Source organism: Aptenodytes patagonicus, chromosome 2 (assembly GCF_965638725.1).
Source record: "Aptenodytes patagonicus chromosome 2, bAptPat1.pri.cur, whole genome shotgun sequence".
Classification (NCBI taxonomy): Eukaryota; Metazoa; Chordata; class Aves; order Sphenisciformes; family Spheniscidae; genus Aptenodytes; species Aptenodytes patagonicus.
Window position 1 is genome coordinate 117,728,985 of NC_134950.1, and position 27,337 is coordinate 117,756,321.

The window sequence follows — 27,337 nt, forward strand, 5'->3', positions numbered from 1 at the left end:
TGGGGGGCGCCCGCGGGCTGAACGGGCGGGGGGGGAGAGGGGGCGGGACGCACGGCGCACGCGCGCTGCGCTCCGCCTCCGGGCGGGGGGAGGAGCGGGGGCGCGTGTGACACAATGGCGGCGGTCGGTGGGTGAGGCGGGCGGCTGGGCGAGGCGGCTCTGCCTCGGGCAGGCGCAGAGCTCCTCCGGCGCCGTGCCGAGGGCGTGGTAAGGAAAGGGAGGGGAAAAACTGTGTTGGCGGGGCAGGACTCGGGCGTTTTGAAACGATACTTCGCCCCGGGGTGGCGTGCGGGGAGCGCCGCGGGGCGGGCTGGCGGGAGTGCAGGTCTTCGGTCGCGCCAGGCTCCGGGTCTGCGGCCGTAGACGGAGGCCCGCGGTGCGGGATGTGGGGTGTCCAACAGCTTCTGGCGTCACGGTGTTGGTTCACAAGACGGTCTCGAGACTGAAAAGGTTAAATACTTGTTAGCAATGGAATTGAAGCTTCATTACTTCTTGTGTGTCTCGCCTCCGTCACCGTTGTGTGGGAACACCTCAGTGTATTTATCCCCAACATCCTTGCGAGGTCTGGAAATACCATTTTACAACCGGAATGGAGGCATAGGAAGAGATTTGCCGTATGTCGCACAAGAGACCTGTCTAAAATCATAAAACAAGTTTCTGACGTCCCAGGTTAGCATTGTAAACTTCTGATCATCTTACGTGATTTCCAGTTGCTGAAGAGAAAATCCTTTAAAGGATAATCTTCAAGTTTGATGGATAAAATGACAAAGAATAAGAGAAAAGTTCATGATACTTTTGCTAAAGATCTCTGCAGTAAAAGTTGGCCTCATTGACTTGATAAAAACAATAAACCGCTTATAAAAAATACTTTAAATTGTCTCTTGGAAAGAACCAAGAAACAATGCTTGCTTTCTCTTTCCTTCAGTCTTCAAATGCTGTACATAACTACAGAAGGCACAAGAGTTTCAGGCAGGTTTGATTTTTCAAGTCGATCGTGTCCCTTTAACGCCAAAGAATCCTACCTTTCATTAAGCTCTGCAGTATGAACAAGGAGTGAGGCACAAAAATATTTGCTAATAAAGAGAGGACCCTAAGGAATTCTGGCATCTGAAGGGAAAGATAAAAAGAAGAGCCTGAAGGAGTACCATTAGCACCCAGGACCTAATTCTTCCTTTTAAATAAAACCTGGATACAGACAACAGTTAATGTGAGACTTTGCAAAAGCAGAGAAAATAGTCTTAATTTTTATGTTTATTGACTCCTGATTATTTTCCTCTACAACCATTCCTTCACATACCTCATGTTCGAGGTGGAGCATGGGACCTCTGTGTTTCTGCAGCACATGTTATCCTTGAGATGGCTTATCAAATCATAGATGTGGACAACTGGTACTTGACAACACCTTCAAATGTAATATTTCACATACTCATTTCGGTTTTCCAGCTCCCCCCTTGTTATATAAGAGCAATTATTTGCACTTGAAATTCTGAACATGCTGTTGTTACCAGGGCATGTAACTTGGAATTCCCAAGAGTTTCCAAGAACAGAATAGAATTTCCAAGGACTAGTCAAGTATTTGTGCATAGGGTGATGCACCAAAGTGGATCAGCTAGATGAGCACTTGCAAGGATTAATAAACAAAAATCAAGGCAAATGGTAAGTTTTAAACTTTGCATTTAGGATGGTTGCAATTTTATTGTTTGACAATTTGACCGTCTACAGAGACATAATATTTCTGTAACACCCCCATTGGCTACTTTAAAAAACGCCAGACTTTGGATGACCAAGAAAACTCCTGCGTCACAACCTGAGAACAATGAGGTCTCTTCTGTGGTGTCATTTTAGAAGCTGCGTGTGGTGCCAGCTCTATGAGCAGATCCCTGTGCTCTGCACAGGCCCTCAGGGGTCAGAATTACACTGGTGGCAATCTTGTTTTAGGACTAAAAGCCTGGTGAAAATAGTTTGACATTAATTTACATTCCAGAAAACATTTTATGAATATACATTGTGAAGTATTATAAACTATCACACCAAGAGGCCATTTGATATTTTAACATGCAAGAAATGATGCTGTTATTCTTAATACTTGCCTGACTTGACATACCTTGACAAAGCCACAGTAATCTTTTGGCGTACTTGTATTGTCCCTGACATCTCTGTAGTTCAGAGGAAAAATTACGGCAAATCATCTTTAAGAATGCCAAAACTTTATTGATTTTTTTTAAATAAAAGAATTCATGCATTAAAATGTTATGAAAGACTGAGGGATCATCTTCTGACTCTTGAGGTAGCTAAAGCAGGTACCTGATTTAAGAGTTGAGGCTTCTTACACAGCCATTAGACTATCCAAGGGAAAATTCAGAGCATACAAGATCCTACATTTCTAGGTTCTTAACTAAGTTAGGCACAGAAGATACATGGTATGATTAATCTATGCTGATACCCATTTATCAAGTTGGAGTAGATGAAAATCTCAAGTTATTGCCAGTAAAATATCTTCTGTGTTTCTTGATTTTTATTTATTTATTTATTTTCTGATAGGATAGTGAGTGTGCAGTCTAAAAACTCCGGATCACCTTTTTCTTTCAGTCCTCTGCACAAACCAGCAGGGCTCAGCCTAGGCACTGTAACACCAAGTAAAATCATAGCAGTTACAAGCTGGCTTGTAACTAATGAATATAGCCTCTTCTGCTATTTATACTAATAGCTGGGGTCATGTGAAATTACTGACCTGAATGTGGGATGACAACCAGAAAGAACTTGAGAATCTGTACGCTCAGAAACATCAGTTTTCTCCAAGACTTTTTAAAAACTCTGCCTTACCATGTAAAGATGACAAGGATTCCCACATTCCTTCTTCAGAACAAACGGCTTTAGGAAAATCGATATTTCAGCCCCTGCCAGGATTTTCTATTCTAAAGCACAGAATTTACATTTCATTTAATGATCTGGAAAACGTGATGTACAAGGAGGAAAGAGTGGGTTTGTGCTGTTTGTGCTCCTTTCAGTTGTATACATGAAGCTAGAGAGGTTTATTCCTGATGAAAACTAAGGGAAAGGTCACGTTCACATGGGTTTTCTCACTCTGGAAGTGTATATCATCTCTTCTGTACTAGAAATTTTGCTAATTCCCAACAGTACTATAGGAATTTCCATAATGGATTTCCATGAGCAAAAATGGCTCTGGAAGTCTTTTTTGTTGCCATATTAGCAACACTGACAAACAGGTTTGACTACATGTCTTTCAACGAGAGGTATACAATTTGTCAGTCCTGATTATTTCTGTAAGCAAACAAGCTGAAATGCATATATATTTAAATATAATAATGGGCTTCTCAGTTGTTTGTCAGGACTTAATATGCTGGTGTTTTCTGTATGTACCTGTTGATCCTCCCCCTAACCTTTGAGCCCAGTGGCCAATTTCCATCAAACTTCACAAGGGGTAGCAGTCTCGGATATTACAATACTGAAGGTTTCAAGAACTAAAGGGCTATTAAGAGAGAGAGAGAGAGACCTTACAAGCATATCCGCTGATAAGAAAGCTAATAAGCTTTCTCCTTTCTAGCCACCAGAGGATTCAAATGGAGCAGGCTGAGAGGGAAATACAGAACTACTCGCTTTCACTTGCAAATCACCTGTAAAGAACGTGACAGTTTAAGGCCCCACTGGTCTGCAATAGGTGACTGGCAGACGGACTGCAACATGGAATTGGACTTCCAGTGACTTTGGCTGGGCTACGCAGTTTCAACATTTAACTTCTGGAATAAAATCCCGCAAGACCAAATTACCTGGTTTCTAACGGGGGCGTGAAGATGGTTTTATTGGCAAATCCTGAAGACATGTATTAACTGGGTGCAATGTTACTAGCAGTGGTAGTCCAGTTGGTGACAAATGTATAAGGAATAACTTCATGAAATGGTTAAATGAAAATGTGATTTATCTGCAGATAATTTTGCCCTGATGATAGCTTCAAGACTGAAGAGGAGTAGCATTTATTCATAAATTTTCCTTCTAACATGTGAGGTGCTTCGAAAGAGACGTACAGGTAAGAGAATGTCATGGTATCTTACTGTTTCAAGGAAAATCAAACAGTAAATATGCTGGTTAAACAGCTGCAGGGATAGAAAAGTTTTAGGTGAGCAGTAGCTTTCTGGGACAGAACTTAAATGGACCCTTCTTTATCCTGTGAAACTGCAGTATAAAAGAGCTAGACCGCTGTGTTATACGGTCTCAGATCAGATCTCTGATTTGATCTCAAACATGGACTATGGTTGTATAGAATGGCTTTTTGCTTACAGATTTAGCATGGAGTTTTATTTGGAAATTTTTTTGTGTGCTATTCATTTTTCCTAAGCATGGGTTCAAATTAGACCTATTTTTTCAATAATTTCTCATCCATTTTAAACATTATGAGCATTATCAAAACCATTGTTGTCTTGTTGTGGAATGCTAAAGAAACACAATTTCAAATATTTAATTTAAAACAAATTGCTAAAATGGCCATGGGAAATCTAGCAAAACCAGGTACTGTCATGATTTTTTTAGAAGAGCATTTGTCTTTATAAAAAATACTATTTCCATTTAGCAAATTCCTTGTCTTTTTAAATTTCATATAATTCTAAGTCACTGCCAAGAAAAACTGGAGATAAATCAGCATTGCTACAAAGGAAGATTTTTCTGCAGGGCGGTGAATAAAAGAAAATCTACTAATATAATTGATTTTTAACTTTCAAGAAGCCTTTGACCTTATTGCCCACAAGAGGCTACTGAGGAGATCAGTGCTGTGATCCAGCGTCTGCTTTCATCCGTGGCATTCTTTATTCATGTGACGCCCCATTAACATTAAGGGACCTAGCAGTCTGCCCACATGAAAGAAATTGCAGTCAGTTCCGACACAGACACTGATAGGATAATATATGATAAAGTGGCACTGAGACCTGAAATATTATTCCTCACTCAAAATGTTTCCTTGTTTTCTGTTACTTGCTTGACTTTCTTTTGAGGTTATAAGCCCTTTGGGGCAGAGACCATTCTCCACAGTGCCTAGCTGTAGACTGAGTAACTAGCTCGTTGTGCTTTACAGACGTGTGTGAAATGAGGTAGGTGCATAACTGTCTGCAGAATCGGGGTTTATTTGTGCATTACATCCTGGCACAGTGCGTGGTGCCCCAGAGTTCTGGGTCCCATAACCGTAGAAATAGTAAGTCCTAAGGGATCTCTCATAATTTGAGAAGAAAGCAATATTTAATTGAAGTAAGAGGAAATAAAACCAATGTGACCCTTTTTCTTAGCTCTTTTTACAATAGCGTATAATTAGTCCATGGAACTTACTATCTCAAGATACTGCCAAGCCCCGGTGTTGGGGGCAGCGTCAGGAAGGATTTGGTTAGGGAAGGACACAGCTTACAGAGGGAATGGAGTAACTTCTCCCCCATCTAAGAACTGCCCGAGTGCAGTCTGAAAAGATGCCTGTTTCATTCTCTATAATACACAAGCTAAGTTGAGGCATTGCCTATAAGGGTATCATCCCTTCCACCTCCAGGAAGCAGTGATGGACTCATCTGGATCAATGGCAATGTAAAATTTACTGTCATTGGAAAGATCACTCCTTACTATAGTCTAAATTTTTCTCTGACTGTGTTCAGAATTAAAAACTTAGGAAAGAAAACAAGCGACTTGATGGTAGCCAGAATTTTTAATGCTCAAAGGAAAAGTTCTTCTGAAACCTGGTGGGTTGCTGGTTTACATTACAAGGGCTCTGTCAGATATTTTAAAAGTGTTTTATCTTATCTTGCGTAAAGTTTGTGCCAGCATCTCTAATTTCGGCTCAGGACAACACAGGCAGAAACGCGGATACAAGCATCCCCTGGCACATACTCAGATAACTAGTGCCGGTGCAGTAAGCGTGACGTGCTCCAGATACCTCAAATTTATATTCACTTGAAGTGCAGTTGATCTGTGTATGTGTGCTGGCCAGTTATCAGGACAGCCATCATTTGATCTGCACTATTGCACATTCAGTCGGGTTGCTAGCTATCCAGAAATCCCAGACATGAGGCCAAATTCCTGTTTTTCTGTTTGAACAAAATTTAGGGGGTGAGGGCAAGAAAGGACATGCATGGAAAGAATTAAGATATGTAAGTGAATACCCAGCTTTTTATTACAGAAAGGATTGCTCTTCCACTAACCACTACAGTGCTGTTTGTCTCCGAGTGCCTCCCCAGCTCCCAGGACATGGTGTGAGGAAATGGCAAGGGCAGAGCAGAGCAGCACTGCTAGTTCCAAGCTGCCTTTGCCACGCTCCGGGCACGGCATGGCCCAGCGCCGCTGCCTTCTTCCAGTGGCATCTGAGACACAAGGGATGGAGTTAGGAGTGGGGTTATGGCAGAAGTGTCCAGGTGGGAATGGGGTAGGGGGAGCACAGTGATGAAAATACTTGGAATTGGCAAGGCAGCTCCCCCCTGCTTGCAACTCTGGTGTAGCCATTGTCTCCTGGCAGTACCCCTCCCAGCGCTGCCCACAGCCTTTCTCTCTCCCCCACTACCATAGGCCCTGTGTGTCAGTGCTGCACAGGTTGAAAATAGCCACATGAATAATTCACAAATTGTTGGGAGAGCATGCAAGGCTGAGAATGTGTCTTCATGAGGGGGAAGAGGAAAACCTTTAAGAACTGCCAATCTAATGATTATGAAATGTCTAATCTTTTCTCAGGGTTTGCTTTACATATAAGGCTTATTATGATTTATAACAGAAATGACCAAATGCTTGCTAAATATTATCCGGTCTGTAGAAAAGAAACCATCGCTCTTCAGAAGAATTTATCATTTTTGAAGTTCCAGTCCTACAGGTTTGAAAATGTCACTGCACATGACTGGAGACTTACAGACTCTAGCTAATAACTTTACACATGAACAGTCCCAGGAAACTCAATGTGCAAAAAATCATGTGCGTAAGTATTTACAGAAACAAGATCCAATTGTTCTGGAAATCCATATATTTTGTATATTTATAATTTGTTCTGTCTGAGCCATTGTCTCATGTCTGTTGTGATGACACACTCATTTATTTTTGAGTGGAAACAAGCTGGTTTAGGTTTTGCTTCCAAATATTTTGTTTCCAAATGCTTCTCTATAATTGTTTGTCTTTTTAGGTGTCATTCTGACATCTGTACTCTGGAAAGTATAACCTTCGCAGCCTGAAATGCTATTCTTGTAGCTATACTATTTTATAATAGCATGATATTTATCTCTGTCCATTAAATATCACACTCTTATTAAAGAAAGTTTTTACAAGTTCTTGAATATCATAAGGAGAATCTTGCGTCTCAGTTTAAAGTCTCAGATGCTTGTTGCTCATAGGCGTGGAGCTTTACACTGTGTTCTGAGAATCTATAGTAACGTCTCATTTACAATAGCAAGATACAATAAAATAACCTAGGAGTGGTATTTTGCCTGTATTTCTTGATGCCTTGGCTTTTGGTTGTACTAAAAATTGCAAAGGGTGATTTCAGCCTATATGTTTTGTAAGCAATAGGGATTAAACATAGTTAAAATTTAATTCAAGCAGTGCTGAAGTGGTTGCAGGAGGAAGAAAGGCCCAATTTCCTCACAGTGACACTTCAAAGCAAAGTCTTAGTCGTGTAAATCTGGATGCTCCAGTTCCAGCAAGGGTAGGAACCATACGCGTACATGTAGGTCAGCTGGCTCCATCAGCCTTCTGCCTGCAGAGCGTTTCGCGCATTCACAGTAGCACTGCAGGTTACACGGCTCCTCCTAAACCTAAGAAGGATCGTGGGACTTCATTCAGCATTTGTAAAAACCATGGTCTATAAGCTGTCGTGAGGCTCATTGTGCAGATTCGGTTGCTCTTGTCAGTCTTGATCCCTATGGTCATTTCATAACAATGTAGGACTGTTTTTATACTTGCACATAGCCTGCTGCCTCGTTACGTTTTTGTGAGTGCCTTTTGGACTGCTCAGCCAGCTACTTGTGCACCAAGTATGCCAGGTATTTTTTTCAGTTTGCTGACACAGACACTGTTCCTCCTGAGCCTTATGTGATTATTAACCAACACTTCATTTTTCTTTAAAGATTACAAAAGCCTTTTGGTAAAAGGGAACTTCTTGACATCCATCCAGGATCTAGGTGTTACTGTAATACAGACTGTCTTTAAAAGCAGTATTTCATCCACTTTCATTCCATTTCCATTTGCGCATCTTTCATTATAGTTGTATGAACTTTAAACGTTCTTCATTAGTTTGTTTTAATGGGAGTCTGTGGCAAGACATGTACTTCCTGCAAGATCCCATGGTCCTAGGACATGCGAGCCCTCAACTCATGTAACACACAGGGTATTGCACGTCAGGCTCCATTTTCAAACACCCGCATCATGACGCAACCTATGAACAGCTCTTAAATGCAATTAAATATCCTGAATAATTCCTGAGTCAAAGACTCCCATCCCCTTGGTTTGCCAGGTTGCTTCGTCAACATTGCGTTGGTGTCCAGCGTGTTTCTCTGACTTCTACAGAGTGATCAGTGTTCAGCAAACACCAACGTGAGTTGTCAAAAAGGGAACAGGATAGCCACAGACATTAGGGAGTCTTGTCTCATTCTTCAGTGGAAGTGTATTGTGATTATGATTTTCTCTTAGCCCTACACAGCAGCGGAGACGTGGGAATGGAGCCCCTGCATGTCAACTGCAAGATGCGATGCCATCTTACACTTGGGAAAATATACGGCACATGCTTAGGAGTGCTTATACACACAGCTACCTAACCAGACGTCAAAGCAATGAATAATAAGGAGAGTCAGCAAGTTACTAATCAGCTATTAATTGTGTGCTTCAGTAATTAGCTTCTTCTGAAAACCAGTTTTCCACGGGCCACAATTTTGGGATGGAAATGGAAAGTGAGTTAAATGACAGGCGCATAAACATGCTGTGGTTAACCTTGTCAGTCAGTAGATGGCTGTATTGCTTCTAGCCATCTTCAGGGAGAAAGATTACATTTCCATGGCCAAGAAAGAGAGCACCTTTCCCCAGGGATATAAGGAGCCACTGACAAGTGAACCTGTGAACTTTGTTGTTTTAAAATGGTTCAATTCGCACACAATATTGTTCCTCTATTTATTTTTATGTAATTATTTGTTAGTTGCACAAAATCTTTTTAATGCTTTGGTTGAGCAGTCTATTTGTTGCTGTTTTATACAACTTAGCTGAACTAATTATCATCTGCTCTTGACATCACCTTAATTTCACAGCAACAGGTTGCAAAATCACAAATAAGCCACTATGGAGGAATTGGGTATTTCAACTGTTTAAAAGTGGGCTGTGAGTTTCTTCAGCTGTGTTGTGGGCTCAGATCTGGTCCATATTCATAGTCACTGTCCTGGTTTCTTCTTATTCTCACCTGGTCGCCTACCACTCATACGTGTGAATGGTTTCCTGTCAGTTTAAAACACGCTGACACTCACATCACCAAGAAATACAATTGCTTCATTGATTAGCCCCAGCAATGAGAATGAATAAGCACAGAGTCAGAGCTACTCTTCCCTTCCAAAAAAACAGTCACACCAAATTGGCATTTCAGGAGACTGCCAGGGCATCAGGAGGAAGCTTGCAGTGTTAGGCTCTCTCTATTCTGCAGATAAAAACCACATTTCAGTTACCCAGAAAATCTATTAATGAGTTTTCTCATGCATTAAATGACCACACAAAACCCTCTTCCCCTCTGCCCTAAAAACACAAGCCAGCATGATGCCAGAAGAGCTCAGCAGTGGAGGAATTTGCAACAGGCACAAGGAGATTGTCTTGGCTGCAATGGGAAGAAATGAAAAAAGAGACAAGTTTATTCTTTAGCAGTTGTGGGCAAGTACATGAAAATAAGCAGCAGATGTAAAAAGCTGAGAAAAAAAATAGTAAACACTTTCAGACGCAGGTGGATTTACGTTCGGAAGGTGGTGATACTATCTGAGTTCTTGGAGTGCTGTCACGGCACAAGGAAAGCAGCCTGTAGGCAGTATCCGCAGTCCTCTGAAAGCACTGGGAATGTTTTTATGGGTTTCAATAGCCCATAGAGCAATGAGGCTGCCAAATGTCATGCATTTCACTCAGGCTAGTGGGGACCTTCTCACGATGGTCTGGCTCTCGGCTGGGTTCTCAGGCACTCAGGCTGGCGGTGGGAAAATGTGGCAGGCTTTTGGCTTGTAGTTCTGTCTTGGGGCTGCTAGGGGCCCCCGTGGCTCTATTCCTGAGACACATAATCATGTCCTGCCTGTAACTGGATTGTGCCCCTAAGCAGTGGACCTGATCCAGGCCGAGGGAACCAGGATGAAGGTTCCCAAGCTGACATGTCTGTAGCCAGTTATGGCAGGATCCCCTCCAATATTTTGCTCCACAGGTGAAGTAGCTTCTACCTGTAGAAAGTCCAAAAGCCAGAGCATCCACTGCTTTCCTCACCCTGCAATGTCTTACCCATCCAGCATCCTTCTGCCACTGAAATCATCTGGGTCCGCTGTCTCTCTGCTTCCCTACCAATGGTACTGTCAGCCTTGGCGACCATTTCTCCCCATCAATCCCCTTGCTACTTCCCAGCAGCATCCATCCAGTAGCCCCCTCCAGCACTGCACTATCCCGCAGCTCTGCTCTGCCATGGCTTAGAGTCGTAATGTGTGTTGCTCACTAGTCTGAAAATTGTTTGCAAGCATGTGTAAAATTGTACACAGGAAGTGGGGCACCTTTTGGAAGCTGTTTCACTCCCAGTCTGGGCCAATATAATGAGGAGGAGAATAATAATAACAAAATCAAAAAAACAGTAGTAGCTGCGGCACATCAAACATTTCAGCTCGTGAAAAATGCCAACAGTCAAGGAATGACTGCACAGCATGTGGAAATGAACGACCAAGGTCTGGAACAAGATAGGGTATTTATTGCTGTAGGTTTCATACTGGATGGCAAAAATTGCAAACAGGTTGAAATAGCAGGGGAATTTACCTAGAAAATGCTGCCTTACAGAGCTATGAGAACATGGAACAGTAAAGATTCACACTCAATGAGGGGTCAAGAGAGATATTTAGCCTTTCTTGGACTGTACACATATGAAAAACTTGTGTTAGATGGTTACAGGCTTTAAAGAAAGCTGACCCATTTTGCTGTTTAAAATATTCTGAGAGTTCCATGGAGACTTATCTGATGCCACCTATATATAATGACCTAGATTTTAAAAACAGTTGGGAAGCAGACGTCTGGAAACCTGCTGTGAATTTAGCATTTTCCATACAAAGATCGAGTGTAAACTTGCAGTTTAATTTCACTTAGGAAAGACTAAAATGCTTTTAGGACTTCTCAGTTATATAACTAGGATCGTCTTGTTTGGGAGATGACCATGAACTGACAACAGAGCCATCCTTTCCCAGCCAGATTCCTGTCTTAAAGGATGCTCAGGTAAGCACAGGTCTAAAGTCATTACTATCTAATAACCATATAGTTGTCTGTATGCCATTATCTTAATATGCTTATTAGTAAATGGGTGTCAGTGTCACAAAATTCACCGGCACCATTAGTGCCTGTCGGCTGAGTTATCACAGTGACCGACAAATGAAGTGGGGAAGAGAATGAATTACTTTGCCAAGATGCAGCACTCAGAATAAAACAGGCGTGATGATCGGGATGAAGCAATTTAGAGGATGACTTCCCCTCTCCTCAGATTAACAAGCTTCAGTCCACAGGTTTGTCTTCCCAGCTGTATTCTCTGGAACTCACTCAACCATCCAAAGCGTGGACTATGTGAAGTGGCATTTCTAGAGTTCAGCAGGCAGGCTGCCAAAAGAATCTCCTCTACTCCTATTTTAACATGAATTTCTATGAGTTGGGGAAACAAAATTAAGCAGTCGTACAAAAGGGCATTGCTGGCAGAAAATATTTGGGAAAAAAAAAGAAAAGGAAACTGAAATGTCTCCTTTTGGATTTTAAATAGGAAAAATATCCCAGAGCCTCACAGGCTCAGGGATCCAAAGGTCAGTAGAAACAATAAGTAGTAAACCTTAAAAAAATAAATAATCTAGTAGGGGGAAAAAAGGGAAATTTGTAAAAATAAGCAAAAGCAAGTTAAAGGGTAATTAGTGAGATAAACAATACTGAATTCCAAAAAAATATTTCGGCTGACAGCAAAGGGACACAAATATGTTTTTAGTGGAAGCCGACCAAACATAACTAAAAATTGGTCCATGGGAGCATAATTGGTTTGATTGTCACAGCTATTTAAATAAGAGTTCTGAGATTATGAAAACAGTTGTGTGATACTGCTGAAAAGGCTCATTAAAATAAAGCAGGCATTTCTGCAGGCTGCTAACGAGAGTTTCCTAGGAAAAGGTTTGATTAGAGTTTGTTCTTGAAAACCTCTCTGCACAGCTTTTGGAGACCAGTGTACACATGGAACCAGAGGAAAGTAGAATTAACTGTCTATCTGCACTTTTCTCCCATGGTTTCATCAAAACCTTAGCGAATCACAGTCTCTTTATAAAATCAATGCTCATTCTAATCCCCTGCAAGTCTCACAAGTGCAATCCCTGTTACACAAACAAGGATGACTCCAGACACAACAATTATGTCTTAAGAAATATTAAGCTAGATCGTCTTTCACCAGGACAAATAAAGACCAGAAAAGATAAAATACTATAAAAGTATGTTATCCATTTTAGCAGATGTCAAGGAATAATCTGCATTACAGTAGTAATACTGAATGAAGTCAGGCTTAATCTTAAAGTGATTATTGTTGTGCAAAACGATACACTAGCAGACGCGTGCTACGAATCGGAACATACCAGATGCTTGTTCAGGTGAATCTTTGCAAAAATGAAGTCTAGCACAATAAATTTTACAGCTTCATCTTCTCAGAAGAACATGCTTTGAACTACCGCACGTAAATATTTGGTCGTTACTCTTGCAACTCTTCTTATTTCCTGGCTGCAACCCCGTTAGTATAAGATGATGTTCCTCGAGTCTATATAAGTCCAGCATCAGAGGGGACTTCCACCTGTTTTATGCTGGCCCTATGGCAGAACACACTGGTTTTGGACGAGGCAAGCATCAAGGGCATTTGAGTGGCAACTGGAAGGACCAGGTGGAAACCCCTGGCAAAGGAAGGCCTGCAGCGGTGCAGCGGACACACAGAGCCTGAGCAGAGGGCAAGCAAAAGCCAGGGATGGACAGAAGGTCAATGCTGCCAGACCTGATGCTTTAACATCACCTGAGTAACATCCAGTAATTTTCACTTAACTGTTCTTTCTTACAACTGCAACACAGAGAAGTTTTGCCAAAGCCTCACGTTCTTAACTGCACTTTCGCAGTGGCGAATTTAAACCTCACGGAAGCCAAGATGGTACTGCTGTCAGCAGAATGGGTTTTGTACCTGATTTTTTTTTAACTGCAAACAAAATAAACTTTTGTTAGTGTATATTGTAATTTCCAAAATGGACTAGTTATTGCCTATCATATATTCCAACTTTATTTAAGAATAACTCAGGTGGTAAAAACATATAGCCACTTAACCATCTCACAGCTTGCAAAGTTGTCTTCCCAACAATTTATAGTTCATGCCCTCCACAAACATGACAAGAGTCAATCCCCAGAAGTTAAACGAACCACATCCTCTGTGAATATACCAGCCCCCAGCCATCTGCAGAAGGCCTGAGAAAATAGAGCTAGTAGTATAACCCAGAAGGTCAATAAACTGATTCTTTCAGACCCGCGCTATTTTGCAGTTGAAGATAAAAGCCAGGATGTGAGCTTTCTGAGGCCGTTGCTTCTCTATCTATAGCTGCACATTCATAAACTGTCTAAAGACAATTCAGGGCCATGTAAAGTCTTCAGCTTTTCACACTTATTTGATATTTCCTAATTACAATTCCCTTCAGTGACAGGCCGATTGAAATTCCTATGATCCCCGTTGTAGTTGTTTTGCAGGCTTCCTTTATCTACATAAACATTTCCTGTTCTGCTTTCTCATCCTCCCCCGGTGTCCTATAATGGCTTCCTATCATCGGGTTTTTACCATTTCTTTCACTTGAGTCCAAATTGTTTTTCAGTGGTGACAGCTCTGTCTGTGATATTTCTTGCTTTAGAAGTACTTCACGGCTTCTCACCAAGTGAAGAGCTTTTCTGTGTGCTATTAAATGCTTTAGGTAAAATGCGTAGAGTAATGTTTAAAATTCTTGACTGCATCTTAGTTTGACCAGAACTCAGGGGCATCTGGTTCATTGTATTGTTGTGATGGCACCACTCCCTTCTGCATGCTCACGACATACAGAGGGTTCTTGTCGCACAAGAGATCCTCTCAAAACTAAAATTAACTTTCTTTTACCACTACTTTTTCCCCAAAAAACCTGCTGCACTAGTATTCCAACCCTGTTGCAGGAGCCGTTCCACAAGTACAAGTTCTACATCCTACCCTTTCGTAATCTATTTATGCAATTAATTTTTACAGCTGGGTAGGTTATTATTCATAGAACACCATAGGTGTGCTTTAGATAGCATTTAGGTGCTGTAATTCTCTGCGCTTTATACTTTACCGCTATAATAGTTTACTATGGAGCTTGCAGTCTGACTGAGAAAGTTACAGACCAGACAGCAAAAACCAAGGGAAAGACCGAGGCCATATAGCACCAGTATGGAAGTTAGTCACTTGACTTAAAGTCAAGTCAAAGTCAAACCAAAAGTGAGGAATCTTAAGGAGGATCTTAAGTCTTTGTTATGTGGAATAAGGGAGGCAGTGCATCCTGAGGAAGGTCTGGGAAACAAGCCTGTGTGATGTTTGTCTCTCCTCACCCTCACTCTTCTGTTCTGACCCAAAAACTTGCCTCCAGTGACTGCTTTGTCCATTCACCTCTGCTCTCTCTCCCTACTGGCCTTAAATCATATTAGTCATTTTACAGACTTTGTTTCTTACTGTCTTCCTTTCTAACCATAAAATTTATGAATATCCCCCAGCTACCACCATTGGCCCTGTCCTCCTTACCAGCTCCCCCAGCCTCCTGTTTTTTCTGTGCCTTCCATTTTGGGTATCATAGTCACGTGCAGTAAGTCAGCAGCACATTTTGCTGCCAGTCACCTAAACCTCACCTTACGCTACAGCCCAAGGGGTTCTCCCAGTAACACTTAAGGGGGCTTTGGGCTCTTTTTGGTGCTTTTCATTGCAAAAATGTACAAGCCTGGTGTTTTTCCCTTCCCTGAAGGCCTTCCATGAAATACTACTTTGCAGCATGTAACTGCATCCTTCTCTGCGATGGTAAGGGACTCCATCGTATACACCTGCAGGCACTTCTGTTGGTGGGTCTCAGTTCTCAAGTAAGAGCGCTCATCATTAACTCGTATGCATTCCCATTATAATTGTCATTACTGTGTATGGCCACCAAATAAAAGACACGATTTTCTGCATCACTTTACTAAAACAAGGGCCAGGTTTACCTCAGGTGGGAGAGAAGATGGGACGTGGCCGCTTTTTAGCATGCTGCATGTCACTTAAGAGGAAGATGTTGTAAACATGGCTTCACCTAGCTCTGAGGATTGTGTTGGTCCATCCCCAGCTGGAATGTTTCTCCTATAGCTCTTGTCTGTGGAGGAATTAGTAGATATAATATAGTTAAAGTAGGAGACGAGGGAGGTAATTTAGCAGGCAATATATCACTGCTGCTGTTGAAGGAAGGCTTAGAATAGAATATAGAATAGACTATTTCAGTTGGAAGGGACATACAATAAACATCTAGTCCAATTGCCTGACCACTTCAGGGCTGACCAAAAGTTCAAGCATGGTATTAAGGGCATTGTCCAAATGCCTCTTAAACACTGACAGGCCTGATGGGGCATCGACCACCTCTACAGGAAGCCTGTTCCAGGGTTTGGCCACCCCCTCGGTAAAGAAATGCTTCCTCATGTCAAGTCCAAACCTCCCCTGTCAGCTGCAGCTTTGAGCCACTCCCACGCGCCCTGGCACTGGGTACCAGGGAGAAGAGATCAGCACCTCCCTCTCCACTTCCCCTCCTCAGGAAGCTGTGGAGAGCAGGGAGGTCGCCCCTCAGCCTCCTCCTCTCCAAACCAGACAAACCCCGTGTCCTCCGCCGCTCCTCAGAGGACATGCCTTCCAGCCCTTTGGTCAAAGGCTTTGTTGCCCTCCTCTGGACACATTCAAGGACCTTCACATCCTTCTTAAATGGTGGGGCCCAGAACTGCACACGATACTCAAGGTGAGGCCGCACCAACGCTAAATACAGCGGGATAATCACCTCTTTTGACCGGCTGGTTATGCTGTGTTTGATGCACCCCAGGATGCGGTTTGCCCTCTTGGCTGCCAGGGCACCCTGCTGACTCCTGTTGAGCCTCCTGTTGACCAGCACCCCCAGACCCCTTTCTGCAGGGCTGCTCTCCAGCCACTCCTCTCCCAATTGATACCTGTGCCTGGCATTATTCTGTCCCAGGTGCAGAATCCAGCATTTCGACTTGTTAAATTTCATCCCGTTAATCAAAGCCCAATGCTCCAATCTATCCAGATCCCTCTGCAAGGCCTCTTGTCCCTCGAGAGAGTCAACAGCACCTCCCAGTTTAGTGTCACCAGCAAACTTGCTAATGGTGCATTTAACTCCTGCATGCAAATCATTGATAAAAACACTGAACAGAACTGGCCCTAGAATTGAGCCCTGAGGAACACCGCTGGTGACTGGTCTCCAGCCAGATGTAGCCCCATTCACTACAACACTTTGAGCTCTGCCTTTCAGCCAGTTAAAGCTTGAGTAAAGACTATGCATCTTGCAATCTTTTTTTAAAAAGCAAGCAATGATCTTCTGCATTTTTTTCTTTTTTTTTCTTTGCCAGATGAATTTCTGTAGCAAATGCATGTTCTTCACACTCAGTCTCCTCAACTGATCTGAGTTTCATGTCATTCATGACAATTACATCACCCCCTCTCAGCAAGTATCCTTGGAGTGGTAGGGAGGGAAATATAGTCATTAATGGGGTTGAACCCTATCCTGTGGAAAGCCGAAAAGAGAAAGATCATTGTTCTGGTTTAAAGCAGCTACTGAATGTGGAGTCACTAAGCTGCAGGGAAATATGTTCTGACATGTTCCCATTTGCCTTTGCAGCTCAAGAGATGCATAACTGCGTGGTGGACTGGTAACGCTTCTGAGCAGCTTTCTGGTCAGTTTAAAGGTTAGAGCATTCCCATCTTCCATCTTAGAAATAGAGAGTCACAGGGATGAATGCTGCAGTCCCAAGAAGCAGGTTGGATTAAGATGGAAGGAGCATAAGATAGCTTCATGGGTGTTCAAATACTGGTCAGAATTAAGTATTACCTGAATGCTGATATTCCTGATACTCTCTCATATATAATCTCTCCTTAGCAACTGATGGAAGGAGGGGAAAGTCGTGATTTCCTTAAAGTGCTGTACCATCTGTCAGCTCTACTCATCTTTTCTTCAAACTTATTTTGAGTTAGCTTCTGTTCTCCTTCTGACATTCACTATTCCCAGGCTTGGCTATAGTTGGATGATTGTAATGTTCAGTACAGATTATGAGATACATATAACTGTTCATTTTAAAAATCTGAGGTATCTCATCAAGTGACATCCCATTGATGCAAATATTGACAACTAGCTTTCCACAAGGGGATGTGAAGCAAGGAAGATAACCAATATGACCCTGGGGAGTGCAGATAGTTTTCAGCTTTAGAATGACCCCACTGATCCCAGATAGCTTCTGTGGAAAAGCAGCCAGATCTTAAGTTCATTTGTGTCAAAAGCTGCTGATAAACCTTGCAGACTTTTACCAGAGATAAGAGGATCATATTGCACAATGGCCATAAACCATGATAAGAAAGGTTTGGATTCCTGTGAAAGGTATGCATTACTGAACCTGGGTTTTTCATATTTTTCTCGAACTCAAAAAATACAGTGATTATACAATGCAATAAATATGATTCTTTTATATTTAAACGTGATTCTTTTATTAACATCTGGATTATGTCTGTGGGAAGAAATTATGCAGCTTTTTGAATCCTGTGCCTGTTTTATTAATTTTAGTTTTGCGTATACTTTTTTTTGGCTTTTTAATTTTCTTTTTGCTGTCAGTAGGACTTTATTTTAGGGTTTTAATTTTTGGACTTTCCCTCTGCAGTCTCTCTCTTCAACAGAGCACTAACCCTCAAGAGGTTAAAATGATAAAAAAGGCACATCCTCATGCAATCAGGATGCTAAACCCAGCTGAGCAAAGCAAAGCAGAGTGCAGATGCAAGACAGAAATAAAATATGCAGCAAACTCAGAAGGGAAAGAATAAAGAAGTCAGTATGGCAAACAGTGAGAAACTAAACAAACACATTCAAAACACAGCCCACGAGGGAAGCAAACACGCACCAAATACAATGAGAAAGGAAAAGTCAGGCTCGGGCCGTCAACACTCATTGGCAACACATGAAGAGAGTCAGTAAATGGAAACTGCACGGATTTCTCTAAAAAGAAAGGCTTGATTTTTCAGAAATACTTTTGAGGATGGAATTTTCTTCTTCCCATGAAGCAGCAGATCACTTTGTAAAAGTCAATCTCTCCAAAAAGACAAGGCGAATACTGGAATGTGGTTTTAGTGTTTTGTCTTCTAAGGAAATGCTTACCCCCACTAACTGGGGGTAGGTTGAAAGAAAGCATTATAAATTATCCATGGAAGTTCAAAATTTATCTTTTTTCATTGTGTTGTGTGCTGGCAGTAAAGCAGAAGTAACTTAACATTGATGGTTCAAGGAGGGAAAGCTGGAACCTGAAACATCAGGAACAGCTAATACATAATACATAATTCCCAATACGTGGATGTTTTACACACACCTGGAGCAAAGCATGCATATATACGCACATGTGTATGTATGCACACACCTCTGCCACGCAGACACTCGGGCAAGAGGCAGAAAGGCCAGAGAAACGCGCTCTGGGCCCGTGTTCACATGTGTTAGACCTCTGTCCCAAGCCCACCCACACCGAGCCCTTTTTGCCCACTTTGCTAGTCTTGAAAAATCTGACGAAGAGCCCTAGCCTGTGGGAAAAAGCTAGTAGTTTGCTAAAGCTCTTAGGGGTTGGTCTGCTTTTTTAATCCTTTGTTAAATGTTCTCACAGCATGAAATACATACTTTTTTATGTTTCGCAAATTGAAATCAGAATAAATAAATAGCTAAAAGGCAAATTTAAATTAGCTGTGTGTTGTTATAATTCTGCTAGCAAACAGAGTTTTTCAGAGGAGAGCAGACAGGGCTCAGGGCTTAGAAGAACAAAAAAGCAGAAATAAGGGAGCAGGGAGCTACATCCTATGCCACCAGCCCAGCACCTATTACTAAGGTGGTCATACAGAGGCAGCAGTGACATATTCTGAGCTCAGGAAGATCTCTCATATATCACATAGATGGAACTAACAAAATTTAAAAAGATGTGTCATTTTAAAGGATAATGAATAAAGATATATGTGCCTTGTTCCATATTCCAGAAATGAGCAGATATTCAGAACGGGGAACTGAATAAACCTATCACTTCACATCACTTTCAATTCTTCTTCCATAATTTTCACAGCCAGAATAACTTAATGGGAAAGTGACACAGGTCACCAACGTAACAAAAAGCTGAATGTCAGATGGTGACGGGGGAAAAAAAAATCATCAGTGGCTGTAATATTATCAAGAGAATCAGAGGCTTGCGCTTCCCTGAAGCAAACGCTGTCTACAACCAGCTCTCACAGCATTTGAACTAGGGGAACTGCTGATGCAAACGAGGCCAAGCGAAATGAAGTTCAAGTAAAGACCTATTGCTGAGGGGTGGAAAGGTTTAAGCACAACAAACGCCTCGGCTTGACAATGTAAATTCTGCAAAGACTCAAACAGAACGGGGCAATTACTGCCTTATGTTCCAGTTCTAATCTTAAATTATAGGACAGTTTACTAATGAGGGGGAACATGGCCAGAGACAGCTGTGGTGGATGGAAGGGAACACTGTTGTAATTACAGATCCTTGCACATCGGTGACAGAAGTTCCCAAACTCCAAGGGGAAACACCTTCATAATGTTTGTTTTTGCAGAATCAAAGAACATTCTCAATTTGCAATGGAATGGAAACGTTCGAGTATGTGAGCCTTTAAACTGGTTTGCAGCCCTACCTGGTGCATGTTAGGAGCTAGACTAAATTGGCAGAGGTGAGCTAGTGTACTGGGATCCTAACTCAGACTGGGGGTACAATAATGATGGTCAACTAGAGGAATGCAAGATACGGCAGTGGCGATCGAGGGAGAGAAAACAAATAAAGAAAACAAGAAGACAAGTCTTAGGCAGAACATCTGATATGGCAAAGTCAAAACAAACTTGTTCCCTTCTTTCCAGATTACTGCTAGCAGCAAGGGCATTGAACGTTTCATACACTTTCTTATTACACAGAGCATGTTACTGGAAAGACCGAGAAAACGATTCTTGATTTAACAGGGGTGTTTTTTGCCTTTGTGAGCTATACAGTCAGAGACAGTGGTTTACAACATGTGGTCTACAGACTCCCAGGGTTCCACAGATCACTTCCAAGGGCTGCAGAAGGGGTAACTAAGGAACAAGCTCTTGTCTTCTCCCTACCCAAGGGTCTGCATCTCTCCTGCAAAGCTTATAGGGATCTACAAGTGAAGAGAGCTCAAAACCACTGCTTTTACACTATTACTATTACATGAAAAGAAATGGATGGTATTTTTCCAATTAGTACTTTCATGGATGACTCATCTCCTAGTAGCATGATACATAACTATATTTTCAGAGTAGCTTTGCTTCAGCCAGTACACAGAACAAGAGCTGGTCATGTTATGAGCAACTGTTCAATGATTTGTGTTCTTCTGGTTGTTTAATGGGGCTTCAGACTTCACTGTGATGTATTCTTTTATTTTGCTCTGAAGGAAGAATTGTTTGTTGGCCAAGGTACTTATTTACTGGCATTAAACATTATAAAATCTGAGTACTTCACAAATATTAGGGTTTTTTTAATAGAACTCTGAGGTGAGTGGATGAAAAATGGAGGAAAAGACAAATTAATTTTTGATATAATTTTGATATATTAAAACCTGATCCTTCTAAGCACTTGACTTTTTTTTTTTGGTATACACAAAAAACATAGCCCCCATTGACTTTAGTTATAGCTCTGAACACTCAGCGCTTTCTCACATCAGGCATCATGTTGATCACCGGGGAAATGAGGAGCTTCGAGGTAACCATATGCAAAGTTTGCCTGGTGTTCTGGAGCAGAGGGACAGAGTCCAAGGCAGCATTTAAACCCTAGGGGCCATTTATCCACACCACATCTTCTCCTTGCCTTCAGCTTTAAGTCCTGTACCTCTGATAGAGCCAGTCCTCACCTCTGCTCCATAAACTTCCCACCCAGTCCTAACCTTCTTGCTCAGCAAATCCTAGGCCTTAGCAAATCCAAGATAAGTGGACTGCAGACATCAGCCCCATGCACAGCTCGTTGCCTGGACCAGCGCCGTTATCCTCTCCCTGTCTCGGCATCGCTGTCCCCGCTGCCTTTCTCCCTTTCTTCCCTGCCACCTCAGGCAGGTTCAGCCCCAAGCTCTGCTCGTGGGTACTTCCCAGGTCCCCCAGCTCTGATGCTCCCTTCCCAGCTCCCTTCCAACTTCTGCCTTGCAGTTTGCTTCAGTGCCAGTGTTCTCCCCCCATCTCTGCTGCTGGTTTAAACCTCTCGCCCTTCCTCCTGCCAGCTCCGGGGCCAGTTTCCGCCATTCTGAGGCTCCTTCTTCCCAGCAGCTTCCCCGCTGGCTGGCAACCAGGCTGTGCCCCCCGCTCAGTTCGGATCTCAACATTAAGCATGACCTGCCACAGAGGCTCATAACAACTGTACAGGGGAAAAAATTATCTTAAATTTGGACTGGGTATGCTCAAGGCAGACAAAATCATTGGGGAGGTTAGCCGCTAAAATTGTAAAGGTTTCTGTTGAACATGTGTGAGCTGCAAACTTTCAAAGGCCTCTCTGCCTGAGCTAACTGTGGCTGAATTTGCTGAAGGAGCGTAAAAGAGAGAGCCCTTTCAGAAGGACCGCTTCTCCCTCCTCCCCCCACACCTCCTGACTGCAAAGGCCAAATCCTCACTCCAAACCCCTCTGACCGGAGCAAGATACACGTTTCACTTTTATCCTGTATCTGAAAAATACAGCCACGTGTACGTAGGTGTACCTAGTACAGCCAGATGGGTCTGAATGTCTCAGTTCTAGGAGCTGAACTCAGAAGTTATAACCGGCTGGAAACAGGGCTTTGTAATGAGATGTGCAGACAACTTTAATAATACCTGGAGCCACCAGCCTCACCTACAATAACTGATTTCATTTGGAGAAATCTATACAAAAACTGTTTTGGTGAAGCCTACAGTAAACAGGCTTTTGTTTTATCCTCCTCCTCCCCATGTTAATTGTGACAGATACAGCCTGACATCATTGTAATCTGGGAACCAGATAGTTAGGAATTGCAGCCACACCTGCACCTAGCTTTCATCTGACTTCTTTTTGCTCTTTGATCTTTTTAGCTGGCTAATTAAGAAGCTTGAATCAGTACCCTGCCGAAATAGGTTGTGCCTTTTTCTGTACCTGTGACCCTCAGAAAGAGCATCCAGTGTACTCATGTTCAGTAAGAAACGTATTACTTGTGAGTCTTTCAGCTCTGTTCATTTAGGTGACCATATAAATGTGTGCTGTGTTCTACTATGGACCCTTCTCTTTTTGCGTTTCCTATTTTAAGATGAATTGAAGGGGAAAAAATACAAGCCATTTTGCAAAGGAAGCAAATGCACTCCTCCCTAAAGTCTAAATGAATGGCCTTTTAAGGTGACTGCTGAATTAAATTCCTGAATGATGACATCAACAGGCATGAGAAGGTTCTTATTTCCGAAAAAGAAAAAAGCTGCAGGGGAAAAAAAAAACACCCAGTAGTGTGATTGCAGGGCTGAGAGCTCAATAGGAGCTGTTTACACTGACTCAATAAAGATACTTTACTCAGCTTTGGTAGTAATGCAGCTTCACAGGCTGAAAGGAAACAGGGATACACATATTCTGAGCCTGCTAAGCTTCTCTAATGTAAGACATGTGCATTTAGTTGAAGTCCTGAAATACCTCACTAAGAAGAAAGATGATCGAAACCCCAAGCACATCTTTCTGTTTATCATACATTACATATTTCTGACATACTTTAAGCAGTACTGTGTGCAGCCAGCATCGGTCTTTATATGTATAAGATGCCTGTAAGGTATGCAGCTAAAACCCGGTTTCTGTGAAGACCTAAAATACCCTTAAGACAGAGTAAAAATAATCTCATTAGGGGAACGGGGCACGTCTGGACATTCTCAGGGTAGAAGCTCTACCCGAGTACAGCCTGTCACTCTACCCTTGCAGGGGGAAATCACAGTGAATCAAACCGCCATGAAACACAGAAATGAAACAATCATCTCCCTGTAATCTTGAAAAAAAGAGCCAGAGACCTCCACGAAAGCTGTAAATTCCCTAGAGCTCAGGAGGTCACTAGTGGTTGATTAACACTAGCTAAGCACTTTTCTGTCATTTTTTCACAGGGATATTGCAGAAAGACAAGAACACAATGGACATGAAATCTAGTTCCAGGTTTTTTCCTCTCCTTATACCTGCTGCCCCAGCGTAACTCCAAAATCTGTGTCTCCACCAGGCTTTCCTCCATAACGTCTTCTGTTGGGACTTCCCTTGTGGCTGGAGTGTCGATAGCAGTATGAGCTGTAGGGCAGGAGAGGTACTGTTAGGTGTTGGTATTTTTTTTATTACTACATCAACCAGACTTCCTTTAAGTAAGGTTAGACCACGCAGTGATAAGACACTGATGTCATCTTAATTGTTCTCAGTGTTGCTACAGGCAATGGTGCTACACCAGAGATAACTGAATATTAGGGGAGGGTGGCTATTTTAGACAAGCCTACATCTGCAGGAAGGAAGGGAATGCGACACCTCTGTAGGGATTTAGTTTTAAGATACATGAAGCAGAAAGCAGTGATTTTCCTTTTTTGAACGTAATTCCTCCTGCTATCACAGATTTACAGGTGGTAAATTAATTGCTTGGACAGTTCAAATAGGGAATGAAGCGGGAGCTGAATGATGGCTTGAAGATCTTCTGTAGTTTAGTCACTTCAGTGGACTAGAAGGATGCTAGGGCCAGATTATCACAACAGGCAGGGGAATACTGCAGCCAAAGCTACTTTCTGTGTCATAATCTGGAGCTAACCCTGAACTGGATGTCTCAGCAGGGGATGTGACAGCACTACACTCTTTTAAGTTCTTCTGTCTTCTTTGCTCTCTATCCACTAAAAGAGTGAATTCTGAGTTTTGGACCCTACATAAATTTTATCCATAGCAACCACAACACTTCCCTCAGATTTGCTAAAACGCGAGTCTTTAATTTAGAACAAGGAAGATGGATCTTTCCCCTGATATTCTACTTCTGAAATTTAGAAGTCAGCATCTTTGTTAGCATCAGGGCTTCCTGATGGCCCATCCCATCTTAGAGCCTCCAAACTCTGGCTTAGCAACCCATGACCTTTGCTAGGAATCACTGGGAAAGCACTGAAGTAAAATTGTTGAGTGATGACTCACTCTACCACAGTTTGGTTGCTTTATCATTTTCTAATGCTGCTGATGGGAAGATATTTTCTATTGTGAGAGGCTTGTTTTCCTGCTCCATAGGAACAATTATCCATACGGATTTCCTGAGGAGCGACTCCTTCTTAGAGGGTGTGAGATTTCTTGTGTCTTAGCTCCTGGAAAGGCTAATTTAATTACCCATCACCCAGTTACTTATTACCTTCCTGTTCCCTCTCGCCTTTTCAACACCTTCTTTAATGCAGAGGGCTCCTCATAGGACACAGGCACTGGGAAACAGGGTGTGATTAATGAAAAGCCTTGATAAATCAGCAGTGGAGGAGGAAACACATAGGACCGGGCTAGAGCCATCAGGGGCCGCGTGTGGATGACAGCGTGGTGGATTGCACGTGGAAGGGAGCAATGCTGTGGGTTCAGTCCTGGCTCTGCTGGCCTTCGGTCTGAACTCCAGCTTGGAACGGCCACGGCCGATGACGAGGGTCACAGCAGAGGACTTCTTTCTTCTCCGATGAAAAACAGCACTTGGGGCTTCTTGAGAAAGCAAAGGCAGAACAGCGGTCAAGGTTTATCTGCTTGGGCAAAAGGCCCAAAGCCACTACATTCTTCTCCTTTTATTTACAGCCCTCGGCGAGGACTCCTCTCCTCCGATAATCACAGATTGTAATGTTTCATGGCAAGCATAGCTGGCTGGTTTGGGTGGCTTACAGGCAGAGCTGTACCTGTTAGACTAGATGCTAAGAGAAAAGACGTGTTCTGACAGATACAGGGAGATCATCTAATCAGTGATGGATGGCGTGGCCAAAAGAGTTTGTTAAGACCATCCTGTGTGACCTCCTGCATTGACCATCCATTGATTCCTGGTTGGGTGACAGAAGATCTTTTAAGATGATACCAAACCTATAGAAATGACTCTGATCTGATGGTGAGTATGGGTAAATATATGTGTGTGCCTTGAGGTTGGCGGGGTCGAAGAGATGTCAGTCACACTGCATAGCTCGCTATTGTCCCTTTCTCTGCTCCCAGGAGGCCGGGAGAAGCAGCTGTATTGCAGGGATGCCAACCGTCAGCAAAATACAGCAATTGTTTTATGAGTTTAATGCTCTTTATCTCCTAATTTATTTACCAGGGGCATGTGTAATGCTCAGTGAAAGCCAGTTTGCTGAGGAGAAAAGTCTTAAAAACACCCTTCCATTTGCTAATGTGTTATGTCTTAATAAATAAAAGTGTTGTGTTTTAAAAAATTAAAGCTTTATTAAAAAAAAAAACCAACAAAAACTGAGGGTGGCGAGGGAAGGGACAGACAGGCAAACTCTAGAATAGTGAAATACCTCCTCGGCTCACGCTGAGAGAAGACAGCAGCAGGTAAATGGGAAAGCAGGTCAGCCAGGTCTCGTCTTCTTTTTCTAATTACTTGCCCCAGCAAGGATGGGGACCCCATTGCCCTGGGAGCGTACGGTCCCTGCACCAAAGGCTCACGTGCTGAAGGGCGGCGAATGGTCACTTTGTGCAACCGTATCTGAAGGAGTTCAATCTGATCTCCACGCAAATGCGAGACAAGCTGCTGGCCTGGTGTTTGCTAGCTCAGGTACTGCTATCTCCTTCGTGTTTACGTACAGATATCTGTGATGGCTGGGACCCCACAGCGAGCGCTGCCAACATCTGTACCAAGTGGAATTAATTGCAGGATAGAGGCCCGCTGTGGAGCAGATAAGAGACATCTAGAAAAGCGATGGAGGCCAGACAGCATTAGATAAATGGTGGTGAGAAAGCCCGCATTAATAGCACTAATGTAGCTGTGTTTCCTGAAAAGAGAGCAAGAAATTCCCTAGTGTAGACATACTTCTTGTTGGCCAAAAAGCATTCTGAATTCCTCAACAATCAGGCAGGAAGTGGTAAAATCCATCAGACAAAATGACCAATATGTTATTTTTTCCAATATCAAAAATATATTTTAGGTCATAACTATTAGAGAAAAACATTTTGTGGCCAATCAGATTTATTTTTTCAGCCATACTAAATTTGTCGGTGATGTACAGCAAATGGAATTTATGTACACAAAAACGTGTTTTAAGAACTTTGTTTCAGTCCAGATCAGCACTTTACCTTGTAGGTGCATTATTCATAAGCACTCACTGCTCTTTCAAAAATTTGCACAAATAGAAATTATGTTTTACTATTTTTCCAGTCAAGTAGTCAGAGAGAAAAGCAGAATTGTAATTACCGTGGGTTTTGTGCTGCCTGTAAACAGCTGGAGTTTTTATCACAAACTGACAAAAAACATATAAGGTAATTTCTGATTTAATTTTGTCACCTTGTGCGATTACTTTTCTTTAGTTTCCTCCATGACTGAAGTCAAAGCGTTGACTCTGTATCACAACAGGTCTACAGTCTCGTACCTAGCTTGCTTTTGGTTGGCCGTTCTGAGAACCTCCTACCAAGATTTCCTGTTGTCTCCATTTCAGAGGAGCTCTGTCTTTTCTCTGATGAGTGGAAGTTAGTAAGACCCACCTGGTGCTGCTGCCTGAGTTCAGTCAGCAGAGTGACACTGCGATTCCTTCCAGCTTCTTTGCTTGTAGATAAAGAGGAAGAAGGATGCTAGCTTAGTAACTTCTCTCCATTGTGCCCCAGAGGTTAGGCACCTTGCCATATTCAGATGTTATCAAAAGTGGAA

At 42.5% G+C, this 27,337-nt stretch overlaps 1 long non-coding RNA gene across 2 annotated transcripts; it reads left to right on the forward strand.

Annotated features, from left to right (window-relative positions):
• Nucleotides 1-141: 141 nt before the first annotated feature.
• Nucleotides 142-9,142, forward strand: LOC143156820 (uncharacterized). 2 transcript variants are annotated; one of them, XR_012994694.1, is made up of 3 exons: nucleotides 142-207; nucleotides 3,947-4,045; nucleotides 8,653-9,142. It is a non-coding gene; the product is annotated as an uncharacterized LOC143156820 (long non-coding RNA). The 2 variants fall into 2 exon arrangements; XR_012994693.1 differs by lacking the exon at nucleotides 142-207 and adding an exon at nucleotides 1,479-1,656.
• Nucleotides 9,143-27,337: the final 18,195 nt, after the last annotated feature.